Genomic DNA, 18,424 nt, shown 5'->3' with positions numbered 1-18,424 from the left:
GTCATGTTGATCAGTTCTTAGTTTAGTCTTGGTGTACATATCTTTTTTTTATTTAAGAAATTTTTTTTTATAATTTAATTTAATTTTACATATCAGCCACGAAGAACATACATTAACATAGCCTGAGGCATACACACCATAGCTGCTGTGTTCAATAGACAGTTTTAAGACATTTAAGCAAGTGGTTCTATCAGAGAAGAGAAAGAAATATAAAATATCATTACAAGTATAAAATATTATTTCAATCTCCCTCTACAAATTTATTTGGGCCTGCTGTTAATTACTATTAATTGCCACTTTTAGTCTTATTTTTGAAATAAATATTATCATTGATTACGTGATCCCAAATAAATATTTTTAAATATTAAACAGAAATATTTAAACAAAAATAATATGACCTGTAGAGAAAATTATAAACCTAGAAGGTGTGGTAGAGATGGGAAATGAGGGTGCCCCATCAGCCTTAAAAATGTGATAATAAATTTCAATATTAAGGAACCAAAGTTGTCTTACTCTTAATTAACTCAAGTGTTTACATGGTCCAAAGATAATAACTGTTTATAGATTGTAACCTGGCTTAACATTGGAGGAGGACAGTTATCCTGTGTATGAGATCATTTTAAAATTCCATTAATTTGAAATACAATTTGTCACTAGGTGTTGATAACTAGTCATTTCATTAAAAATTAAAATATAAAATAACTTAGAATTTTGGAATTAGTTTTTTTTTTATTTCTCTTTTGATTTATTTTGTGGCTTGGCTTCAAGTCTGGTAACTCAGCCTGTTTTAAAACCCCTGCCCCCTTGATTTGTTATCATAAAACAACAAAAACCAGTGAACTAGCTGAACAGTAAAGGATGATACTGTATATATTTACTTATTTCAGATGGATTTCTGTTGAAATAATATCATAAATGAATATGTGCTTCGGTTTATTTTTCAGCATGTTTTATAATTGGTCTATAACTGTGCTGTGGATTGAACAGCTGCATTCCGTTCCTTGCAGTCATTCCTAACGTCCAGCCTTCAAATGAGTGGCAGTCATCTGTGTAGGTCTCCTGTGACTGAGTGATGTACTCTGTTTTGCTGTGGCAGTTCCCACACAGTCGCTTTTGTTCCTAAATATGTTCATTTTCTATAGTACTTTCCACCCCTGTATGTATGTACAGGAATCACTTCACCCACCACCGAATTGCAGCCTCTGCTGAGGTGGAACGCGGCAACTGTTTAACAGCGCACTTTCCCCTAGGTGCTGACAGCGCAGAGGATCTTGTACATGGGCCTGTACAGAAGGTATTTCTCCACTGTGCCATCTGCAGAGTGACACTGACTAGGAGTACTACATAGACTGTAAGTTTCTTGTGTACCCACCGTAGACTGGAAAACCCAGTAAGAGAGAGTAACAGATAGCTGGGAAGCGTCCTTGAAAAATCTGTGGAGGGCAGGTAAACTTAGCACTCCTCTCCCTGGCTCTAAATGTGATTTGTGATCGGTATCAAGTTGAATACCACATAGATGGATGTACTACTCTTTGGGAATTAAATCATTATGAAAACCAAGAGAAACTAAAATACTTTTCAGTAAATTCTTCACGGATCAAAGTCTAAAGGAGTCAAGCTGTTTTCAAGTTTTTAAGAAGCCAGAGCATTCATAAGGCAATGGAGCCATGTTGTTAACATTGGCCATGAGCATTTCAGCAGAAGCTTCTTCCCCAGCCATGCTGGCAGAGGCTGCTAGTGCTGATGCTGCCTGCTGAGAGTTTTGAAACAACACCAGAATGTGATGAACTTAGTTGAGGTCTTTAATGTAGAAAGACCAAGTTTGAACTTAAAAAACAAAAATATTTTGAATCCAGGCATGGGGAGAAAGGTAGCAGTTAAATATTAAAACACAGTGTATTTGGTGACTGTCTCCCATTTATTTAATAATTTTGTTTATATAACCAAATAGTACTTTCTTTAGTATTTGTAGTTTGGGAAATTTATTATTATTTTAAAAAAATCCATTAAAACGTTTTATTTGAGAAGAGTCTTCAAAAAAAATGACCAAAGACTTAGGCTAGTGGTGGTGGCGCACGCCTTTAATCCCAGAACTCAGAGGCAGAGGCAGGTGGATCTCTGTAACTTCGAGGCCAGCCTGATCTACATAGTGAGTTCCAGGTCAGCCATACCTATACAGTGAAACTCTGTCTTTAAAAAAAAACAATTTTTGTTTGTATCGTTATACTATCTGTACGGATGTTTTCATTTTACTACTTTAGGATTTTTTTGTTGGTTTGTTATTTTGTTTTTTAATTCAATGCTGTGATTTGCTCTTTGTTTATTTTCATTTATTTATTTTTTAAGAGTCTTTTCTATGTAAAAAGAAATCAGGGCCCCTTTATCTTTCTAGAGTCTTAATCACAAATCACATATTGTCACTTGATTAAATAAGTATCCATTCTGAACTGTAAATTGAAGATATTTTTCATACATCTGTATCTATAGAGTCTTCCTTAAACATGATTAAGACTAATTCTAAAACAGCTTCATTATTTACTTGTATAATGGAATAAATAGAGGAGTTTTTTCTAGAGACCCCTTGAACACAGGTACATTTCCATGTATTCAAGTTGGTGCTTTATATTATGTTTGAGTGCTAATTTCTTCTAGTTAGAATATTTGTGATAGTTAACTACTAAGTGTTGTGGGTGTAGCGGTTCTCCTTCAATAGACTTTCTACTCTTTCTGATTTTGAAGTAGAAAAACAGTGTTTGGAAATGCAGGGTTTTTTTTAAAGTATGCTTAATACAACTTCCAATAACTTGTTTCATCAAATGAATTAGAAAAAAAAAACTTTATATTCAGAGCAAAATTTTGTTTAAATATTACCAAAATACATTTTAATTTTAGCTCATTATTTGTATAGACTTAAGACTTAATAAAGGGCTAACTAAACTTAATATTTTACAGTATAGTGTAGATATATTGTAGTTTGTCTCTCTAGCAAGAAGACAGTATCAGTTTATGAAATATTAAAATTGCTTTCACTCCTGTGTGTTCTATAAACACACAAATCATAACTGTTGCTCAATATTTCTTTTTATTAGCACTGTAATGAATAGCAATGTTTCATATATTATTTTGGATTTGTTTTGTTTTTTAAAGGTCACCATCTGTAATTGTTACCTGTGACTGAGTGTGTTCCGAATTATACAGGATGCCTAAGTTTCATACTTAGTATGTGGTAATGTAAGCTTGACATGTTTAAGCTTACTGTGTTCAGTTTTTGGCCTTGTGAATCGGGTATTAAAATGTAGCTCTAATTTGTGCAATTCCAGCGGGGCTTTAGGTGGAAATGCATTGAGTACATACATGTATTCCTTGAACTTAATGGAGATGCCCTGCTTGTGAAATCACAACAAACTGTGTTTTCAGAGGAGTTTGGAGCATTTGTCTAGTTATGCAGACATTATTGTCATACCATAGAGTAAATGGCAACTGTCTCTATGTGATTGTTCTGCAGGAGAACGAGCTCCTCTAATTGACTCTGAATGGCTAGAACTGCAGTTGGGATTATTATTAAATTAACATTCACTTCATCGTTTGAGACAGAAATAAATATTAGGATAAGAATAACTAAACCTTAATGAATATGCAGATTTATACTCTGCATTATAATTTTCTATTTGTAATAAGAAAAAAATGAAGCAGATGCCTAAATAATTGAAATTTTAACTGCTTAAAGGATTGGTACTTAGATACCTGTCAGTAATGCTCTGGCAACATCTTGCTATTGTGGAAAACTTGAAAAAATAATATTAAGTAATATTAGGACCAGAGTGGAACTGGTGAGAAAATAGAAGGCCCAAAGTAGAAAACTTTGCAAGGCAGATTTTATGTACATTAAATTATTTTGAAAACAATATATGTTTTAAATAATATAACTCATAATTTTGAATTTTTAAATATTATGCACCATTTCCATCTTTTGAGTTAGGAATATATTTTACATTTGTCCCAAACAGGTGTAAAATATATATATGATATGTTTTAAAACCAGATATTTTTAAAAAACAAACTATTGTATTTAATCAGGAGATGAAACGTTTTGGGCATTTTATTTACAGAGTCACAGAGAGATGACTTTGCTCTGTATTACTGTGTAGACAGTTATTTTCATAGTCTAATTACTTCACTTGGGGAAACTTTAGTATGTTATATCCAATTTTTGTCATTCAAAAGATAATTTATTTTCAATAGAATAATATATACAATCATAATTTAAATATCTTAGAAATAAATGTTAAGGGGTTTTGATGTTAATTGATTCCAAATAGTTTTAAGTGAATCAAAGGAGACAAAATTATATTTGACTGCCCCAGCCTTTGAAATTCTTATTTTATGTACCAATTAATTTCTGCTTATTTTTGTGAATGTAGCATTATTTTCAATATATATATATATATATATATATATATATATATATATATATATATAATTAATTAATTTAAAATTTTTGATGTGTTTTCATAAAAAGTCACTGGTGCCACAAACCTGATTATAATACTGAATTAGCAAACAATTATTGCTTTGTTAATTTAAAGATAAAAATTACCTGTGTCTTGTCAATAATTGTGTGTAGATGTATGTATTTCTGTGTGTGTGTATCAGCTTTCTAATGTATTTTTGTAGTTCAATCTGGAATCCCAACTGTCATATGTAGCGACTTAATCAAGTGTAAATTGCTTAACAAGTTTAAGGTTTTTGTTTTGTTTTGTTTTGACTGTTAATTGAGTATCATTACACCTACCTCACAGGGTTGTTGTGGGGAAAATAATAAACATACTTGAAAGAGTGCTTAGCATCTGCTGCATGTGCTGTCTGAAAACTGTGTGCTGCTAAAACCTCTAGTCGCCCTACCTCATTGTGTGTGAGATGAAATCCAAGTGCCTGTCACAGTGCATCAGCTGAGCCTCCTTAGTCTTCTGCCCCCTCGTCCTTTGCTTCCAGACTGTGTGTGATTGATGTTGAAGTCTTAGTAGTGCTTTGAAAAACACAAAAAACATTGTGTGCGTGCGTGCGTGCGTGCGTGCGTGCTTGTGTGTGTGTGTGTGTGTGTGTTGTTTTAGACCATTGTCCATCTCTGATCTTCAGAACCACTGGGCCCCTGTCCTCTGTGCAGCCAACACCTCCATCATCATTGTGGGTTCTTCTGCAGTAAGAGGTCTCCTAGCTCTTCTACCCCCCATCTCTGTTTGTATCGGTGATCCCATCTACATGAGCCTGTGCTTATTCCTAGATTATTATTTTCACGTGTAATAAATCATCCTTATATGATTAGTGTACATTTATTATAAAGCAATTTTGATGTTTCTGTGTTTGTAAAGTGGATTCCCAGCTCCATGTAACCACATCAAGTTTCTGGTTGTCTGTTATGTCAGTTCACTTTGCTTATCATTTTGCCCCATAATGACTCAGTTAAAGAAATGGACTACCCCAGGGTTTAAACCACAGTGGCCTTATTCATTCCTGTCGTTGTACCTGCAGTTCCATTCTGATGATTCATTTTTTCTGTCTTGGTAATAGACTGTTTGGGAATTTTATCTCCTTTCCGTTTTCCTCGTTTATTTGCTGGTGCCTCTGGCGTTCTCTATTGGAAGGAAGAAGGAACTTACATGTGGTATATATAGGTCGGCTGGAAGTCTACCTAAGTCCTGTGCTTGTGTCTTCAGCTTCACCCCCTGATTTGGTCAACTCTTTCCCTTCGTTGCTGGGTTTCTTGGTCTCTGTTGTCCTCTGACTTTTATTCTGGAATTGCCTCTTCTTTCATTGGCAACTCTCTGTGTAAGTTTTGACAGGAAAAAAGCCAGTACTAAGTGTCTGACAACTGTTGTTAAATGGTTCTTTTACAGTTTCCTAAGTGTGTGTAACGTGGTGTTATGGTCGCCTCCTGGCTCACTGATCTTCCTCCTACTCCTGTCCCTCCTTCCTCCTACATCCATGTCTTTGTTTTCTTTGGGATTTACTGAGCTTGATCAGAATAGAATTTATTTTCTTAGGATGAAATTTAGGTGTCTTCTTATGCTGCCCAGGCCAGTTTCTCGGGTTCAAGCCATCCCATTCTGCTGCTGGAAGCTTGGAACATGGCTTGTACACGTTTCTTTGCACCTCTAAATTTTAGGAATTATGTTCATTATTAAGGCAGTATCCCACATTCTTGCTTTTATATCTTCTTTATTTACTATCCCCCTCCCTCCCTCCCCCTTCCCTCCCTCCCTCCCTTTCTCCCCCACTCCCTCCCTCCGTCCCTCCCTCCTTCCCTTCCCCTTCCTTTCTCTCTCTTTTCCTCTTCTCCACCCTGTCTTTTTCTCTCTCCTTTCCCTACTAATGAATTATCACCCCACCCACTGTCCTACTTTAGGATGTAAAACAAAATGAGTTTCCTTTCTGTTTCTCAATGTATAAGCTCACGTCTCAGAATATGTACTTATGTTTGTGAATGCCTGGCAGTTTCCATATTGATGCCCTGCCACCCCACTTCTAACCATTGGAATGTAGTATTCTCATCTTTGAGCCAGAGCTGAAACTGAAAACTTCTACTGAGTAGGACACAGAGTGTCCAGTTACAGCCTCTCCCTAGACTGAAGTCGTAATGGGCAGCTCTGTATTCTCTGAATGTCCTTTCTTTTCTGTCATTGCATGCCTTTCCATATGCCCGTGTGTTGCCCTTTCCATATGCCCATGTGTCACCGGAATGCCTTTAACCCTTTACCCCTAAATGGGTCAGTTAGTCTTCACTTGGTTTTGGTTACTCTCTTAGAGCCACATTATTATATAATCAGTAGTTTGTTTGTTTGGTTTTTTTCTTCATGGCTAAATTGTATTTTTGAGACAGCCACTAAATCGCTTTTTAGTGAATCCCTCACTGCTTGAGACTTTTATTGGTTTGGTGTACTATTTGCTGAAATACTAATTGACAATAAAAAGCTAAGCTGAAATAGGTATTTTTTGCATAAATAATAAATCAGATCTTACTTGTTTTCTACCTTTAAAAACTGAGGGGCAAGAACTAGCTTTCTGCCTCCTGGTTTTTTAACCCTGGGGATTGTTCATGACTTTTGGCAAATTGATTTTAGATTTTAGTTCATGTTTGTGATGTTGTGTTTTTCCCTCTGTGTTTACATTGTTTAAAAAATATCCTAGCTCATGAGTATAACAGTGACATTAGCAGTAAGTGGATTTTCAAGGTGTTCCAAGTAACTTTAGTTACAAGTAAAAGTAAATTATCACATAGACATCACTGTTCGTTTTCTTTAATCGATGTTTTCTTCAGTTTCAAATCCTTGATGGCTTCAGATTTTATCACTAGATATGATCAAAACTGACTTATGTTTAGTAGGCTGCTGGTCAGCTAGACGGCTATTTATGAGTTGATAATCATAATAGGAATTAACTAGAGTTAGATTCTTTGAGTGCTATTTAATCAGGGCTTCATTTTTCTTACTATTTTGAGTAGCTGCTAAAATAAATTGTCTCAGTTTGTAATGGACCTCTAATCTTCCACCATCTGCAGTTGAACATCAATAGGTGTATTATTTAGGATACATGTTCAGACAAATATTAGATTATCAAATATTAGATAATCAAACAATGAAACCAGCCTGGTAGTAGAGATCATTGATAAAATTCTCCATGTACTTTAAGCTATTTGTTTGAAAGTTTCAAATGAATACAAAAAATACAATAAGCAGGGGAATGTCTTTATTATATTTTTAAAGTTTAAAAGAATATAAATCAATATTCAATAAAGTTTGTCGGTGTCCTCTTATTTCCATTTTGTTGAAAGTGTATTTTTAGATTATTTTCGCTCACTTACACCCCTATCACCACTGACACTATCAAGTTGCATTGTCTTATCCATGTGCACTTGCCAGTTGGGGCCTTGGGGAATGGATAGCAAACATTAGATCTGAGGCCCAGCTATATCTCACCTGGAGATGATGAGCTCTCTCTGAGTACTTCCCTATCATCACATTTCTTATGCCTGTGGACCTTTGTAATCTCACCTCCCACAGGGTCAAGCAAACTATAAAATATAGCAAAGTGATTCTCAGTTTTTAAGAAACACTTTATTTCTGTGTTCCCCTCCTCAAAGTTGAAAAAATTCAAGCATTCTATTTATTTTGCATTAGCAAAATGAATTATACTTTTTTCACTTTGCATGCAAATTCTGTTAGGAAGAAAGGGGTCCATTTTTTTCATGTTTTCTTGAGTATATTGAGGAAGCCCCAAATAGGAAAATTTAGGGGTGTGCATGTCATATGCACCCACTAAATTATCAAATACAAAAATGTTGCAAGTTGTAGCACATTGTATGCGCTTCAATGTCAAGCATTGGGATTTTATCTTTATAAATGACTTGCTCTCAATTGTGATGTTTTACAGGATTTCATTTTAATAGGTTTAATAAAATATTAAAATAATTAATAAATAATACCAAATACCCAGTTCTTCCTTTATTGTCAGTCCTAGAAACTTTCTTATCCAAAATCCCTTACTCTCATCACATAGGCAGAAATCGGCACTTGATATCTTTCTTTAGAGATACTCTCTTAAGCTTTAACCCCAGGTTTCTCACTGTTGCTCAGTATTCTGCCAGTGATGGCTCATGTAGGTTGTCTGCAGCCAAATGAGGATAGTGATTTTCCTCTCCTGACTTATCTCCCTCGTGTCAGTTACTCCTGCACCATGCTGCACTTTGTGCTCAACACAAGCACTGCCCCCAGTTCTGACTTGGACTTAGAGGGTTTTAAAGAAGAACACCCAAAGTTGAGGGGAAAAGTGTTAGGAGGGATATTGAGAAATCGGAGGGGAAGGAGTTGTGGGTGGATTTGATCAAAATACATGTCCATCTGTGAAATTAATAATTAAATGTACAATTAAAAAAAGAACAAATTATTTGAAGAAAGTGAAGGTTGTACCATATATAGCTTACAGTCAGCTTTCTACTTAATATTGCATTTACCATGTAAGTATGTAGCTATATATTTAAATATATGCAAAATATTTCATATTAGGCATTTTTACAGTAATTTATCAATCCCCTACATATTACAGTGTTAATCTAAGTAACACATGGTGTCATATCATTTAAATATTTGTGGTTTTTTGAAAATTTTTGATATTTTTTGATAATTCCATTATAATAAATTCTTAAGAACACGTTTACTTGGTCATAGAAATGTAACGTTAAATCAGCCCCATTCTGAGCAGTGTAGGAATTTCTCATCAGTTTTGCAATTTCTGCTGTCATCTGCTACTCAAGCACTCAGCTCCCTCCTCCCATGTTTCAATGGGAAAGTGATACATAGTTTAAAAATTTATGTCGCCAAGTCATTCTCCTTTTACCTCTGTGCTTGAAATAACTTTATATCCTAATGCAAGTTTTAATATTCTATGCATTAAATGTACTGTATACCTTAAAATATGTAGGGATAAAGATTCTTATTCTATGATTTCCCAAGTGTAGTCCATTTGTACTATCCTAACCATTTTCAAGTCGTCCCCTCTACCACAGTCAGATCAGAATTTATGTTGGCCAGACTCTTTTGGTCACAGGATTTCTATTTGGGCCTGTTGCTACAGTTTTTACTTTACTTATTATTGTTTCACCATCGTTATTGTCAGGTATTTTCTAGCTAATACTCCCCATTTTGTCATTATTTTAAATCTATTCTGTTGCATTATTATATTTCTAAAAACCATAGTTCTTCTCTAGTCTTCCTAAATAAGCCATTCCTGGTAGGATTATAGTGAAAACTTACTTTTTGAACTTACGTTGTCTGTCAAGGTACCCTTACCAGACCTTGGATCTGAGGCAAGAGCTGAGTTTGCCTCTCTGTCTCTCTGTAAAGCTGTCTTTTGTACAGGGCACAACCTTTCCAATGACGGAAATTACTTTATTATGTAATATTATTCATAGTTGCTCTTTAAACCATTTTTAAATTTACATATTTAGCAGTTCATTATACTCCTAATTTCTCTTAGTATAGTGTACTCACTGTAGCATTATCAATTTGATGTCTTTAAACAACACAGATTCATTTTGTTAACATTTTGGGTGGCCCAAAGTTCAGAATCAGTTTTACTTTAGTATTATCTAGGCCTGCTGCTCTTTGGGATTGCTTAAATTCTGCCTCTGCCCCCTTTCCCTAGCTTCTAGAGATTTATCACTTCTTGCTTGCCCACACCCGTTACCCCTTTTTTTGTGGGTTTGTGCTTATGTCTATGTGAACTTCTGTGTGTGTGTGTGTGTGTGTGTGTGTGTGTGTGTGTACATGTGTGTACCTGTGCACATGTACATGTATGTATCCGAAGTTTCTGGTCACTTTAATAACAAGGTCTTACCTAGAACATAACCTGGGAGGTAACCTGGGAGGTCAGTTTCTGGGAGGGAACCAAGAATAATTCAATGGCTTTTATTATGTTAGGAAGTCTCTTCAACTTCCTTGACAAACAGCTGGAAAGGTTTCCCATGCCTGGCACTTGGGTCTTTGCTAGATAATCTATGTCTCCTTAGGGATCATTATAATTCAAAGTATCGGAATTTAGTTGAAATTATTTGTATATATATACACATGCATATGTCATATGTGTTTTTAAGTAAACCTAAAACATTTTTCAGTTCCTCTCAGTTTTCTTCATCGCTCCTTTGCTAACTCCCACTGCAGATGATCCCTGAATTGCCGCCACTGTGGACCCAATGGGGCTTTCTGTAGTCTTGTTTGAAAGCAATTGTGTTTTATGGAGCCTTTTCTTCTGATTTGTTCTGGTCCACATGTTATTGAGAGTTAGTCCTAATTTTGTAAATGTAATTTATTCCTTTTTATTATTGGTAATTGTCATCATCTAGTTTTATAGTTTGTTTGTGCAATTGTACTAACAATGTGTTCCTGGTTGTTTGATTGCTATCATTAAAATCACTGCTAATACTTGGGTATTGCTGCAAAGTTGGGCTCTTATTCATAATATGTGGGCCACATGAAGTACCCCACTTTTATAAAACTCAATCAGTGTTTTCCATAACAGTTGACCAATTTTACTTTCCTCCTCCTGTCAATTCATGAGTATTTTAGTGGGTCCACATCACCTCTAGGCCTTATTGATATCAGCCTTTTAAAAATTGTAGTCCTAATCGGTATCTGATGTTGAGGTTTGAATTTCCACTTTTCTTAATAGTTTTTTTGTGTGTTTGCTGACTATGCCATGTTTACTTTCATCAACTGTTTCTTCAAATCTTGAACACATATACTCCATGGTTCATTTTCCTGTGTCTGAGCTGTTAGAATTGTTTGCCCACATCGACACTGTTTTCTAGGTAGATGAGTTGTGGATATATTCCCTTGATTTTCTACAAGCAGAATGCTTTAGTTATGTTTGTGAAGTCCAGCCTCACTGTTTTCTTTGTCTTTTTCCTTTTCATGTCTTAGGATACTTTTACAAATGAGAGTTTCTCTCATAGATGTTTTACCGCTTACTCTTTATGGTCATATCTATAATTCAAGTTAATTGTAGGCCATTCATTATAGGAAAACAAATTGTGTTAATACATCTGTTTAATTAAGAGGTGTTTGGTTTTTTTGTTTTTTTCTTTGATGCATTTGAAGCATTTCTAATACAGAGAAGAAAGGAGACTGATGGTTTTATGTTTGGTTTTGGCTGATTTGAGGTACATACAGCAGATGAAATTTTCCTTTGTAAAATTACAGACTTTCCATTAGCAGCAGCACATTAAAGTGTGTGTTATACACACAATCCATGGTCAGTCTCTGCATATCAATTCCCATCACAGTATTTGCCACATACAAAATAATGACAGTTGATGTTGGTTTAGCTTCAATGATAGTTCATTTCTGTTTTCTGGATACATGCTTTGATGAAGCCTAGAAAGATAGATAATACATGAAATAGAAGTTGTTTTGTCCAACTCTTACCCTCCCTTGACACACTCTTACATAGGCAACTAAATCATTAAAATAATGCTATCAAAGTATTTTTAAAGAATTTTACATACCTTTCTTAGTGGTATGGACAGCTTGTGAGTATCTTTTAAAATGCCAACAATCACCATAGAATAAACATTGGAACTACCGTAATCTGTGCTTCAGTCTTTGCCCCAGAGATCACCATTTATACTTGCCTTCGGGTAGTTTTTGTGTGATTAGCTAATGTCTACTCACAGTACTCTCACACATACTTATCCATTTGTAAGGGTTGAATAATTTGGCATATTCTGCTTATATCATAACAATATTTGATAAATACTAACAAGTTAATGCCTGCTTCCTTTGTTTTTACTCCTTTGTGTTTAGATTCAGGTAGTTTGTTGCGTGTCTAAACAGCAAAAGAGCTAAAGATGTCTGGTACATGAAAAGTACAACATGGAAACAAGGAAAGCAGAAGACAACATTGTGGTTTACAAGAAACCCCAGTCAGTCTAGACTGCAGAAAAATGTTTTATACTCTACAGCTTGAACATGGGAAGGTGTGGAAGTTAGGCAACATAGAACAGGAAGCTTCCTACATCTTTGAACCAAAACACCACAAGAAACTGTCTCATGAATGTCTTCTGTTCTGTCATGTTCTAGGAGGACCATGAAGCATTCAGTCAGTATGCAGACTAGCTGCATTTATGATAGACACTGCCCATGTTGTATGTACACTTAAATTCATAGTATATGGTATTGTGATGGTGCTGGTTCAAAAGATCCCCCATTCCTTGCCCTTTCAAATGTCTAACTAATGTGTACTGATGTCCGTCTACAGGCTTGCGTGTGTATGTGCATATAAGTTGTGTGTGTGTGTGTGTGTGTGTGTGTGTGTGTGTGTGTGTGTTTTAAAACAACATCTCATGCTGTTCCACAGATTAGCCCTGAATTTATAATCCTCCTGCCTCAGCTTCCCGAATAGTAAGGTTACAGGTATACACAACTATGCTTGGCACTATGAAGCAATTCTTAAGAGTATATAACTTCATAAAATGCTCTACCTAAATATCTGGAGACAAATATGTCTCCTAGTAGCAGACCAGGTGCATTTGGAAGATGAGTCCTAAACTCATAAGTCAGAGCAAAGTGAATAGTCCCAGCCCAGCAGGAGACTTCAGCATGTCAATAGGGAATTCAGAGCCACTTTTCACCATTTGAGCTGGAAATTTTGAATAATCAGAGAACAACAAATTACCAAACTGACTGGTATAAGGACTCTTCCAGTCAGTAAGCAGCAGGTTCTTTTGTATGTGTACTTAATTATCCTTCAAGTTAGCAGGTGGTGAAAGAATCCAGATGGAGTTCCCCAACCACAGTCTAAATCCCTGGACTTTCCTGAACTTGGGATATTCTGAAACCTGGTATTCTACAGCTACATATGCAAGGAAATAGTTTGAGGGAAAAATTATGTGCTTTGGATTTTTCTTTTTGATTTTGGGTTTTCAAGACAAAGTTTCTTTGTGTAGCTCTGGCTGTCCTAGAACTTGCTCTGTAGACCAGGCTCTCCTCAAACTCACAGAGGTTCACCTGCTTCTGCCTCCTCAGTGCTAGAATTGAAGACATGCACCAACACACTGGCCCTGCTTTTTTTTTTAGTTTCTTTTCAATTTATTATTTTTATTTTTTATGTGTATTAGTATTTTGCCTGCATGTATGTCTATGTGAGAGTGTTGCATCCCCTGGACCTGGAATTACAAAAGGTTCATTGTAAGCTGACATGTGGATGCTGGGAATTTAACCTTGGCCCTTTGGAAGAGCAGTCAGTGCTCTTATCTGCTGAACCATCTCTCCAGCCCCTGCTTGGGATCTTTTAAAGCAAGTCTTCCTTCCCATTTTCTCAGCCTCCCTACCTAAGTATCTGTTTAGGCTTGTGGGGAGGTGGGGGGTTGCCCATTTGAAGACTTGGCACATTGGAAACCCACACTGCTTATTTGAGTGTATTCCAGGAGATGCAGAGCCACAGTCACCTTTCCTGTTTTTATGTGTTGAGTCTGTCCCAGATTGTATTAGCACTTCTTGTCTGAGAATCTTGGGGGACATGAGCTGTCCAGTGAATGTCTCCAGTGTCTGGCACCGTTGGGTCATTATCTTATAGTATATATTGGAGAATCTACATATATGACAGAGCATCTGAAAGCCCTTGAAAAAGTGTGGTGTGAATGTACTTCATCAATGGGAATGCTGGTAGACATCTATTAGGCGTCTCAGAAAAAATGTAGGCGTTGTTGTTGTACATGAGTAAATGGATGCATGTATATTTTAATATTAGAGTGTAGTGCCGCTTGAATAACATTATTTTTTCCTCTTGAGAACTTTGCAAGACAAATCACCTAAATCTAAAGAGTTATTCCAAAAACAATCTTAACAAAGTCTAAAATTAAGTCTTGACTAGGTCAGTTTGACTCCTCAGAAATGAATTGTCTGGGAAAACAAATCCCTATGTATTTTATAGGTATCATAATTCAGACTTAAAGCAACATGGTATCTTTAATATACAAGTATACTATATATAAAATGGTATGTTCAGTATACAACATTGTATCTTCAGTATACAAAATTCAACAAATGTACAGATATGCAAAGAATTACATAAAATATGGCATATTACAAGTAAAGGAAATAAAACTCAGATATGGTATACAGGCCAGAATAAGCACATAGTGACTCCAAATACAATACAAATTGATTACAAAATTTTAACAAATGGAATATGTAAAATACGGGAGATTTTTAACCAAGAGATGTAAACTATGGAAATGAATAAATGTGGAAATTTGAAATCAAAACCAGTGTAATATAAACATTCTAATTTGCCCTTAATAAGTAGCCAATTAGACGTTAATAAGCTGAGTTACTAAATCTTGATCATAATGGCGCCAGATCATTCATTAAAGTATTGTGAGATGTGGCAAGTCATCTAATTTACATCTGGTAGGAGAGGCAGAGGATGAGCAAAAGTAATAATCTGAGCAGTGGAAATGGAGTGGAAAATCTGAGCCTCATCTCTGCATGGTGATTGACTGAGAAGGTCATGGTGAGACCACGAAAGAGTGAATATACTTGGATAGATCTCATCATTGTATGTACCGTAAATCTCCTTCAACTGCAAAACTCAAAGGTATGCTTATGCTCGAATTATCTCAATAACAGAGAGAAGCAAGACTAAACAGTGATGATGCTTTTACATAGGTAAAGACATATTTTGTTATTGTTGCTAATTTTTAACTTCTTTAAAAACATGAAGTATTAATGTTGGTGACTAACCAACACTAACTTTGGTATTGTAAGAGAAACTTAATGCTCAGGAAAGCAACTGATACAAATTTCTTATCCTTTTGGAATTCCACAAATGATGAAAGACAGAAATCTGTTAGTCATCCCCAAACTCCACCCAATTTGCAGAGCTAAAATAATGTATTTCATATTGAACTTGTGTCAAATATGAGTGTGCTTACTTAACATATTTGTTGCTATACTCAATTAAAATTGCCAGACAGTTTATGGCACTTTCACTAGCAATTTGAGTATTAACATTGAATGCATAGCAATTTAGAGAGCTAAGTAAATAGGGGTGGGAAAGGGCCACTAATGGAACCCAGGGCCAGGTACATGCCAGGTAAATTCACTGCCACTGAGCTGCATCCCAGCATGCTGTATTTTAACTTGAGATAGTCTTTCTCAGTTGCTGAGACTAGTTTTCAATTTCTGACCCTGTTGTCTTGGCCTCCTGTATAACTTTGGAATCTCAAGTAGAGTAGTTTGCACTATCATCCATTGTATAACACATTGAAAATAGAACCCTGGAGCCCCTCAAAACATCTAGAGTGAGAATTTTGTAAATACATTATTTTTTTTCCTGGGTTAAGCAGTAGAGAAGAAAAATATTAGAGAATCAATGATAGAAGCATTTGAGAACAAAAGGCCAAAAGTCCGCTAAAAAAAAAAAAAAAAAAAAAAAATGCAGTGACTTCTCTAAGGAGAGCTTTAGACTAGGTGAATATTAGAGATGGCCCAGTGAATACACACACATGCACACATACACACACATATAAACATACACACTTACACAAACACACACTCACATACACATATACCCCCTCACATGCATACATACATACGTTAGAAACTCATAACACTGAATTCTGGAAAGAAGAGAGACCACTTGTGTACTCACAAGTGGGAATGTGCTTTGATGGAAGAATATGACTATCTCTCTCTCATATGTTCTCTAGAACAACATATTTGACAGGTAACTCTTGTAAGAATTGTGCTGTATTTATTTTATAAGAAAAAACTTTATCAGACTGTCAGTTTCTTAATATTTTTTTCTTCATTGTAAATGTCAAATGTCACAGAGCATTTGAGTCTTAAAAGGTAGTAAATGACATAAAAAAACTTGATTTCTATATAGGAAATATAGAAACATTAAGAAACTTATTGACTATGTAAATGTACCTTCACAGGAGCTGCCTGTGTCTGGCTCACTGTTTCCAGCCAAGGCTTCAACATAAAACCAATTGGCTGGAAATAAAAGTATAGTAACTGTTTGTGTAGAACAGACAGATGTTTTTTATTATTACATAGCATCAGTCATGTACTTGAACAAGAGTTAAAGTTTTTCAACAAAATTAAACTCATCTTTGTTCTAAAAGTTTGAGTGTTACTTGGAAATATTGCTTATATTATCCTTTGTAAAATGTTTCTCAAAATATATATGAGAAAAGATTTTTAAAATAATCATTGCACCACAAATTCAACATACATTAGTCTTATAGTCAATTGCACTTTCAGTGGTAATGTTTCTGATAGCAAAGTCATATATACATATATAATATAGGACCCACATTGTATTCCTTCTGATCTGTAATTATTGATTCATTTCCTTATTTCATGTTTTTAAAGTAAGGCCTCTATATCTAGGCCTTTACCTTTAATGCATTGCTTATTTACAGTGTCACTGTGGTGTAGAACACTTTTTTCCCCATAGAGGGAAAATAAAATGTCTAAATACTTGGAAAAACTTACTGTACATTCTGTGACATTCCTTGCTCTGGTCCTAACAATGTTGGCCTGTAGGCTACTATGTACTCGTGGCTGTGTTTTTAAGTTGATTGAACATTTTCTGCATTTTTTTGTGATTTGATAGATATAAAATGTCTGATAGGACTTTATGATTGAGTCAAATTAAGTAGCATTCCTATTACTTATAAATGTCACCTTTCAAGCATTTGGAATGCAAGCCTTTTAAATTCTTTCTCTGGTGGATTTTTATGTGACCACCTGAGTACATAAGAAAACTCTTGTGGACCACCCACCAACCAATACTTATAAAGATATGGCTTATAGGCCTTTCATGAGTCATGAGTCAGATTGTCCAAGAACATTTGATCCTATAGGTACCAGATCCATAAATAGATTTACCTCTTTCATGCTCTAGCTAATTAAAATATGATAGCCTAACATAGAGGGTTTCTTTGGTAACTCTTTGGTTTTGGGTTTGTTTATTTGTTTGTTTTTTGTTCATTTGTTTGTTTGTTTTTGAGACTTAGTTTCTCTGTGTAGCCTTGCCTCTCCTGGAATTGTCTAGAGCAGGCTGGCCTCATACTCATGAAATCCTCCAGAGTGCTGTGATTAAAGGCTAGTAATGCCTGGTTGTTTCTTTGGTAATTTTTTGAAGACTCTTGTTTTTAACTGTAAACTAGAGCTCACCTCCTGCCATTTGCCCAGCATACAAGTTAAGCTGGCTTGGCAAGAAGTGTGAGTGTGTGTGTGTGAGTGTGTGTGTGTGTTTGTGTATGTGTGTGTGTGTTGGGGAGGGAGGATGGGGAATGAGACAGTAAGATTTCTCAGTGGGTAGAGGAACTTTCTGCCAAGCCTAACAACCAGAATTTGATCTCTGGAACCCATAAGGTGAAAAGGAGAAAACCAACTCCCACAATTCATCCTCCAACCCCCACATGCATTGCGGCACACAGGCACGCGCGCGCACACACACACACACACACACACACACACACTCACACACAAATAAATAAATTTAATTTTAAAAATTTACCAATATGTGGCACATAAATAAGAATATACCACAAGCAATGTGAAGATTGGCCTGAAATTCAGTTTCAATACCAAGAAGTAAGAGTTGCTAGAAGGCGCACATGCTGCACTTCTGACTGATGCTGCTCCAGGACTGTAGCAGAGCTGTTGCAGCAGAAATTGGATATGGTGCAGTCATCACTACATGTCACCTCCTGACCCACTGCGAGTCTCAGCAACACTGTAATGATCTGGCAGTGTTCGCTGTACCATGGCATTTCACTTGTTTGGTATTACCAGTACGTATGAATCCTATCAAAACCAGAAAAGACCAAAAATGTGAATGAGCACCCTTTTGGTTG

General features: G+C 35.7%; 1 protein-coding gene across 9 annotated transcripts in view; it reads left to right on the top strand.

Moving 5' to 3' along the window:
* Nova1 (NOVA alternative splicing regulator 1) overlaps positions 1 to 18,424 on the top strand; it is a 127,113-nt gene that overhangs the window by 56,591 nt on the left and 52,098 nt on the right. For 3 of the 9 annotated variants that reach the window (XM_036205375.1, XM_036205377.1, XM_036205376.1), the window contains exon 3: positions 1,251 to 1,351. The exons of the other annotated variants lie outside the window; for them this stretch is intronic. The gene's annotated coding sequence lies outside the window, so the exon portion shown is untranslated. The remainder of the gene's footprint in view (positions 1 to 1,250; positions 1,352 to 18,424) is intronic. 9 annotated transcript variants of the gene reach the window in all.

This window comes from Onychomys torridus, chromosome 14, assembly GCF_903995425.1.
Source record: "Onychomys torridus chromosome 14, mOncTor1.1, whole genome shotgun sequence".
NCBI classification, from domain to species: Eukaryota; Metazoa; Chordata; class Mammalia; order Rodentia; family Cricetidae; genus Onychomys; species Onychomys torridus.
Note: the sequence above shows the minus strand (reverse complement) of the source record. Positions and strands in the feature narration are given on the sequence as shown.